Below are 8,027 nucleotides of genomic sequence, written 5' to 3' on the forward strand. Positions count from 1 at the left end.
GCTGAGTGAAATAAGTCAATCACAAAGGACAAATACTGTATGAGACCACTACTTAAAAACTGATGACAAGGTTTACACACAAAAAGAAACGATCTTTGATGGTTATGAAGAATGGGAGGTGTGGGAGGGGAAATACTAAATAGACAATAGGTAAGTGGTAACTTTGGTGAAGGGTAAGACAGTACACAACACGGAGGAAGCAAGCACAACTTGTACAAGGCAAGGTCATAGAAGCTCCATAGACACTTCCAAACTCCCTGAGGGACCGAATTGCTGGGCGGAGGGCTGTGGGGACCATGGTCTTGGGGAATACCTACCTCAATTGGCATAACATATTTTATAGAGAAAATGTTCTACATTCTGCCTTGCTGAGTAGCATCTGGGTCTTGAAAGCCTGTGAGCAGCCATCTAAGATACTCAACTGGTCTCACACCTTCCGGAGCAAGGGAAAATGAAGAAAACAGATACAAGGGAAAAATTAGTCCAGAGGACTAATGGACCACAACTACCAGGGTATCCACCAGACTGAGGCCACTACAACTAGATGGTGCCTGGCTACCACCACTGACTCCTCTGACAGGGATCACAACAGAGGGTCCCAGACAGAGCTGGAGAAAAATGTAGAACATAATTCTAACTCACAAATAAAAGACCAGACCTACTGGCCTGACAGAGACTGGAGAAACCCCGAGAGTATGGCCCCCAGACACCCTTTTAGCTGAGTAATGAAGTCATTCCCGAGGTTCACTGTTCAGCCAAAGATTAGACAGCCCCATAAAACAAAATGAGACTAATGGGGCACAACAGTTCAGGGACAAGGACTAGAAGGCAGGATGGGACAGGAAGGCTGATAATAGGGAACCCAAGGTTGAGAAGGGACAGTGTTGACATGTCATGGGGTTGTTAACCAATGTCATTAAAACAATAAAAAAAAAAAGTTCTTACCAAATTTTACAGAAATTTATGGTAAATTTTCTGGCAAAAATATTTTAGTGGAAATGTTTCAATTGCAAATACATTTAAAAACCACTGAGCTCAATCCTAAAGAAATAAAATGTGGACCGTATTGCCATTTCTGGAATTTATTGTGAAATGGGACTTTTATGAATCTCTGTCAAAGTTATCTTTATGTTTGAGAATTTTCCCAATGATTTGTCTAACTTGCTTCATGAGAAAGAAACTTCAGAACTAAAACAATAAAAACTGTTCTTTCATGAATCTTGAGAGGAGATAGGTGGACAAATCTGCCTATTCTATTTCATATCAATATGACAATTTTGACAAAAATCACTGACATCTGCAGAAGTTAAGGATCAGAAATAAAAACTACAATGTTATTTCATTACTGAGATTGACCAATATGTGGATGTTATGGATTGAATTGTGCCCCCCAAAAAGATAAGTTGAAGTCCAAACCCTCAATACCTGTGAACCTTACCTTGTTTGGAAAATAGGGACTTTGAAGATGTTATCAGTTAAATTAACATGAGGTCATACTGGGTTAGGGTGAGTCCTAATCCAATATCAGTGGGGTCCTTGTAAAAGAGAAGAAGAGGCACGGACAGATACACAGAGGGAAGATGGCTATGTGAAGATGGAGGCAGAGAATGAAGCAATGCATCCACAAGCCAAAGAATGCCAAGGATCACTGGCCATCACCAGAAGCTAGGGGAGGGACATGGAACAGATTCTCCCTCAGAGTCCTCAGAAAAAATCAACAGGACCTACACCCTGAATTCGGATTCCCAGCTGCCAAAACTGAGACAATAAATTTCTGCCCTTACAAGTGACCCAGTTTGTGGTGCTTTGTTACAGCTGAAATCAATACAGGAGGTATGAGTTTTTTTCTCTTTAAAAAAAAATTAATATAATTTTAAAATATTTTTTTTCTTTTATTGTTCTGTAATATTTAATTTCTTATTTCTTTTACTGGCATATTACACATGCCAGAAAATACTTATATGTACAGAATTCCACAGTAAAAAAGTTTACTGTTAGAATTTTTTTTCTGATCATTATTTCATGATTTTACTGACATACTATAATATTTCGTAGCAATTATTACTGATTAATACTGAGAATATTTCTGCAGTAGAGAGGAGGACTTTTTCGTTAAAAAGTGATCTACACTGGGTGTTAAATACACTTTCTCACTATTTCTTTCCCTTGCATTTCTCTGACTACCAGAGAAGTTGACCATCTTTTCACCCTTATTGGACATTTGAATACCTTCTATAAATCCCTCATTCATATCCTGTCTGGGATGGTAGTGCTCAAGCTTGTTTAGGTCAGGGACCCCTTTGAGAATATGATAAAACCAATGGGTTCTTTTCCACCAAAGAAGCACAGTTGTTTTTTCACACAGCACCTGACCTAAGCCATGGTGTCATATGCATGCAAAAGCTGGGCAATGAATAAAGAAGACCGAAGAAGAATGGATGCCTTTGAATTATGGTGTTGAATATTGAATATTGAATATACGACAGACTGCCAGAAGAATGAACAAATCTGTCCTGAAAGAAGTACAGCCAGAATGCTCCTTAGCAGCAAGGATGGCAAGACTTTGTCTCACGTACTGTGGACATGTTATCAGGAGTGACCAGTGCATGGAGAAGAACATCATGCGTGGTAAAGTAGAAGGTCAGTGAAAAGAGGAGGACCCTCAACGAGATGGACTGACACAGTGGCTGCAGCAATGGGCTCAAACGTAGTAATGATTGTGAGCATGGTGCCGGACCGGGCAGTGTTTTATTCTGTTGTACATAGCGTCTTAGTCATCTAGTGCTGCTCCAACAGAAATACCACAAGTGGATGGCTTTAACAAAGAGACGTTTATTTCTTCACAGTCCAGTAGGCTACAAGTCCAAAATCAAGGCGTCAGCTCCAGGGGAATGCTTTCTGTGTCGGCTCTGCAGGAAGGTCCATGTCATCAATGTTCCCTTGGTCTGGGAGCTTCTCTGAGCAGGAACCTTAGGTCCAAAAGAAGCGCTCTGCTCCCGGAACTGCTTTCTTTTCTTGGTGGTATAAGGTTCCCATGTGTCTCTGCTCGTGTCTCTCTTTTATATCTCAAAAGAGATTGGATTAAGACACTATCTAATCTTGTAAACCTCATCAGTATAACCTCATCACAGTGACAGAATTTACAACACATAAGGATATCACATATAACCTCATAGTGATAGAGTTTACAACACATAAGGAAATCACATCAGATTACACAATCATACTATATTGGGAATCATGACCCAGCCAAGCTGACAGATATTTTTGGGGACACAATTCAATCCATGACACATAGGGTCTCTATGAGTCGGAACTGACTCAACAGTGCCTAACAACAACAACAAAGGTCACTATGAGTTGGTATCAACTCGACAGCAACAGGTTTGGTTTTTGTTTTTTTTGCACCCAACCTGGGGGTGGAGGGTGGGACTCAGAAACCACTTCTTCCTCATTTTACAGCTACAGAAACTCAGACTAAGATCTCAGACTAATCTGGAGCAAGTACATGTCCTCTGTCTCCAGTTTTTCTCATCTGCATCTGCAGAATAAGAATAATAATACTTAACCTCACAGGATTAGGAAACCCTGGGGCGTAGTGGTTAAAAGCTACAGCTGCTAACCAAAAGGTCGGCAGTTCAAATCCACCAGGTGCTCCTTTGAAACTCTATGGGGCAGTTCTACTCTGTCCTATAGGGTCGTGACAAAAACCAAACCTATTGTTGTGGAGTCGATTCCAACTCATAGTAACTCCATATGTAACAAAGTAGAACTGCTCCATAAGATTTTCTTGGCTGTAATCTTAACGGAAGCAGATCAATGGGCCTTTCTTTCGTGACACTGCTGAGTGGGTTTTCCTGAAATAAGTTGGTGTCAAGTGCTTTATCTTCAATCTCACTAATTCCGACTTCCATTGCCTCCGTTCTGCTCCTATGACTTTCTATTGAGTTGTCTAATTCTGAAATTTTATTGTTAATCTTCTGGAATTTTGATTGCTGTCTCTCTATGGGTTCTTGCAGCTTGTTAAATTTGTCATTATGCTCTTGTATAATCTTCTTAAGTTCCTCTGTTGCTTTGTCTGTATGTTCCTTGGCTTGTTCTGTGTTTTGCCTGATCTCCTTCCTGATATCTCGCAGAGTTCTGTATATGAATCCTTTGAATTCTACCTCTGGTAATTCCAAGAAGTTATCTTCCTCCAGAAAGTTTCTTGCTTCTTAGTTTTGGGAGCTTGTGGAAGCCATCATGGTCTGCCTCTTTATGTGATTTGATATTGACTGTTGTCCCCAAGCCATCACTAAGTTATTTTATTTATTTATTTTATGTTTGCTTACTGTGTCCTAGCTTCTTGTTTTGATATGTCCAAATAGACTGGTCGTATCAGCTAGTTTGATTATTGGTGTCTTTGAAGCTGTCACTTCCTGTCACCATGTGGTTAGAGCTGTTACTATGTATGTGAACCCAGGGGTCTGTTTACTTTTCTTGTGTGGATTCAGCTCAGGTGTCCAGTTTGTCCGTCACCGAGTGTGTGGTGCAGGCTCTCACCCACAGTTCTAGATGGGCAGAGGTGATTGGAGTAGGCACAGTATCTGGCTGCAGTTGAGGGTCATGTGCTGATCAAGGCAGGGAGCTGACTGCTGCTTCTGAGTGTCTGGGTGGAAGACATGTCTCTGTTCCCTATAGTGTGTAGGTAGGTGGGTTTTGCTGTTGGCTGTAAGGATTGGGAGTCACCACTTATTCTTGGACCCTTGTCGTGGGTGGCTTGGTGGAGTGGGTGGAGCCACCAGTCCTCAGGCCCCTGATGTGGGTAGGTGAGGACCCTGCTTAATGGGTAAGGCAGTGTCAAATGTCAAAAATCTACCACTCCCCTTTATAGCTGATACAGATGAAAATAGGCTTCAGGTATACACCCTGTTGTACTGTGCTAATGAGGGCCTACACTGTTGAAATGGGCCCACACAGGTCTATGCAGGCGTGAATGGCATTCATAGTCCATGGAACCCTTATGCCTGTGCCAAGGAAAAGGGGCTGTGCCTGCCTTGAGTTCCCAACTTAGGGTAGCTGGCAGATTATTTTTACCTGTTTGTTAATTTGTTCCCTCTCCAAAGCCAGGAGAATGGCTCAGGGTACACGATGGGTCCTACTTCTGACCCAGGGGCGCAGCAATCCCTGAAGCCAGACCAAGACTGGAGCAGAGTGGAGAGGGGCAGGTAAATGGGATAGAGTTACTTTCCAAAATTTTTTTTTTTTATTTGTGTGGTAGGTTAGATGCTTGTACTTTTGCTGCTGAACACCACTTCTCTCTGGTTCTGGAGACTTGAGCAAGCTTTCTGCCACTTGGTCTCTCCGATGTGGAAAACACGTTCCAACCACCAGTGCTTGCCTCACCCCTCATGTGCTAGACAATCCAGCCTGCAGGGTGCTGGTGCTGGTGCCGATCAGGTCAGGTCTGGCAACTTCTCGCTGCTTCTGAGCCATCTCTCCCTCCCCCTGCCACTTAGTCTGATTCCTCAACTTTGTCTTTGATATTCAGGGCCCCTAGACTGTTATATATAATCAATTCATTTTTTTTTTTTTTTTGGGTCTTTGTTGTAAGAGGGACCTCAGGAAGTGTCTGACTGTTCTGCCATCTTGGCCCCGCCTCTATTGTTTCTTGTAGAATACAACAAAATGGCCACAAATTCCTCCCATCCTGATATGCATGCCCCTTTACTGGTGGAGTCTATTTCCTCACCCCTATAATGTGAGCTAGCTTTGGAACTTGCTTAGACAAATAGTGACAGAAGTGTTATTATTCAGCTTTTGAGTTAAGTCCTTAAGGGGTGCTACGCATTCCTCTTTTGCCCTCCTGATACAATGCCCTGAGGTCGACACCAGAAGCCAGTCTAGCCCCCTGGAGAATGAGAGACCATGTGGAAGAGAACCCAGGTGCCCCAGCCAACAGCCAGTATCAAATGCCAGACATATGAGTGAAGCCATCTCGGACCTTCCAGCTCAGCCATCCCTCTAGCTGGTACATGAGTAAGCCCAGGTAAGACTCTCAGAGGAACTGACCAGCCAATCCACAGAATCATTAGAAATGATAGATCATTGTTGCTGGAACCACTAAGTTTTGGGGTTGCTTGTTATGTAACAGTAGATAATTGAAACATTACTCAAGCATGCCTTTCAAAGGAATACCATCAGAGGAAGAGCAGAGTATTCTTCCAACCATATTTTGCCCTTTCTCTGAGATGAATCCTGGTAAATATGTTCTTACTATCTTGATACATAGTTACTGAATAGGTGTACTGTCTGACCGCTCCACTCCTTAACCTAGTTGTAGGCACAACATGGTATTTTGGTGTTCAGAAGAGCTGCTTCACTTCAGGCATCTTCCTAAGAATCAGAATTGTCCCCAGCCAGTCAGAATCTTCCTCAAGGGGGAGCAAAGTCTATAGGTAGACAAATGTGGACTAGAAGAAATCAGGTTCCCCTGTTACACAGAGCAGAAAACTCCCATATATTGGGCACTTTCAGCAACTTGGCCCTGTGCTAGGCCCTGAAGAGATAGATCAACAAGGTCCTACTCTGCCTGAGGCTCTCACAGCCTTCAGGAAAGAGTGTAGCTCCAAGCTTGATCCCTGAGGGCTTCAGTTTGGCTTCCTTTTCCCCCAAGAAACATGAGCTCCCTTGAGAAGGAAAGGCCCCATCTGTTTCCTCAGGTTCTAACTCCATCTAATTTCTGTGTGAGAGGAGAGGAATCTGGTGATTTTAAAGCATGTCTATGACGTCTTTAGAAGCCCGGGTGGTGTAAGTGGTTTGTGATCAGCTGCTAACCTAAAGGTTGGCAGTTTTAACCCACTCAGCAGCTCAATGGAAGAAAGGCCTGGCAATCTGCTTCCGTAAAGATTACAGACAAGAAAACCCTATGGAGCAGTTCTACTCTGCATTCATGGGGTTGCCATGAGTCAAAGGTTGACTCGACTGCAGCTAACAACAATAACATGAATTATTTGACACGCTTTTCTTCAAGATGTGGAGTCTAATTTCCCTCCCTTTGCATGTGGCCAGCCTTAGTGACTCACTTCTGATGAAAACCCATACCCATTGCGATCTAGTCAATTCTGACTCACAGCAACCCCGTAGGACAGACAAGAGCTACCCCGTAGGGTTTCCAAGGCTGTAAATCTTTATGGAAGAAGATTGCCACATCTTTCTCCTATGGAGCAGTTGGTGGATTCGAATCACCGAACTTTTGGTTAGTAGGGGAGCCCTTTAACCACTGTGCCACCAGGGCTCCAAAGTTAAGGCTAAAAGAAACCAAATCAAACCTGTTGCCATCAAGTAGATACGAACTCATAGCAATCCTATAGGACAGAGTAGAACTTTCCTATAGAGTTTCCAAGGCTGTAAATCTTTACAGGAGCAGACTGCCACATCTTTCTCTGGGAGAGCAGCTGGGGGGTTTGGTTAGCAGCTGAGTGCTTAACCACTGTGCGACCAGGGCTTCTCTTCTAATGAATAGAATGTGGCAAAAATGACCCCGTGTGCCTTCCAAGCCTAGATGTCTCTTTGGTTGTTGTCAAGTTGAGTCTGACTCATGTAGACCCCATGTGTGTCAGAGTAGAACTGCTCTATTGGGTTTTCAAGGCTGTGACCTTTCAGAGGCAGATTGCCAGGATTATCTTCCTAGTATTTACCCCTATTTTTCTAAGTTTATACCAGTCTTTTATTTCTTTATATCACCTTGACTTCCTCTCCATATGAAAAATCTATGTCTACATTTTTTTAAGTCTCTCTTTTTTGTTTTAATGTTGTGATCTTTTACATATTGACATCTTTTTCTCTATTTTCAGTGTTTTAGCTTTGACTTACTTTTGTGACTTCCCTATCTGGGTTGATATCTGGTTGCTCTGTCCTGTGTTCTAGTCTTGGGTTGTTAGCTGATGTTACTGATTTTCTAACCGGAGGACTCCCTTTAGTATTTCTTGTAATTTTGGTTTGGTTTTTGCAAATTCCCTAAACTTCTGTTTATCTGGAAATGCCCT

Source organism: Trichechus manatus, unplaced genomic scaffold, assembly GCF_000243295.1.
Source record: "Trichechus manatus latirostris isolate Lorelei unplaced genomic scaffold, TriManLat1.0 scaffold00084, whole genome shotgun sequence".
Taxonomy (NCBI): Eukaryota; Metazoa; Chordata; class Mammalia; order Sirenia; family Trichechidae; genus Trichechus; species Trichechus manatus.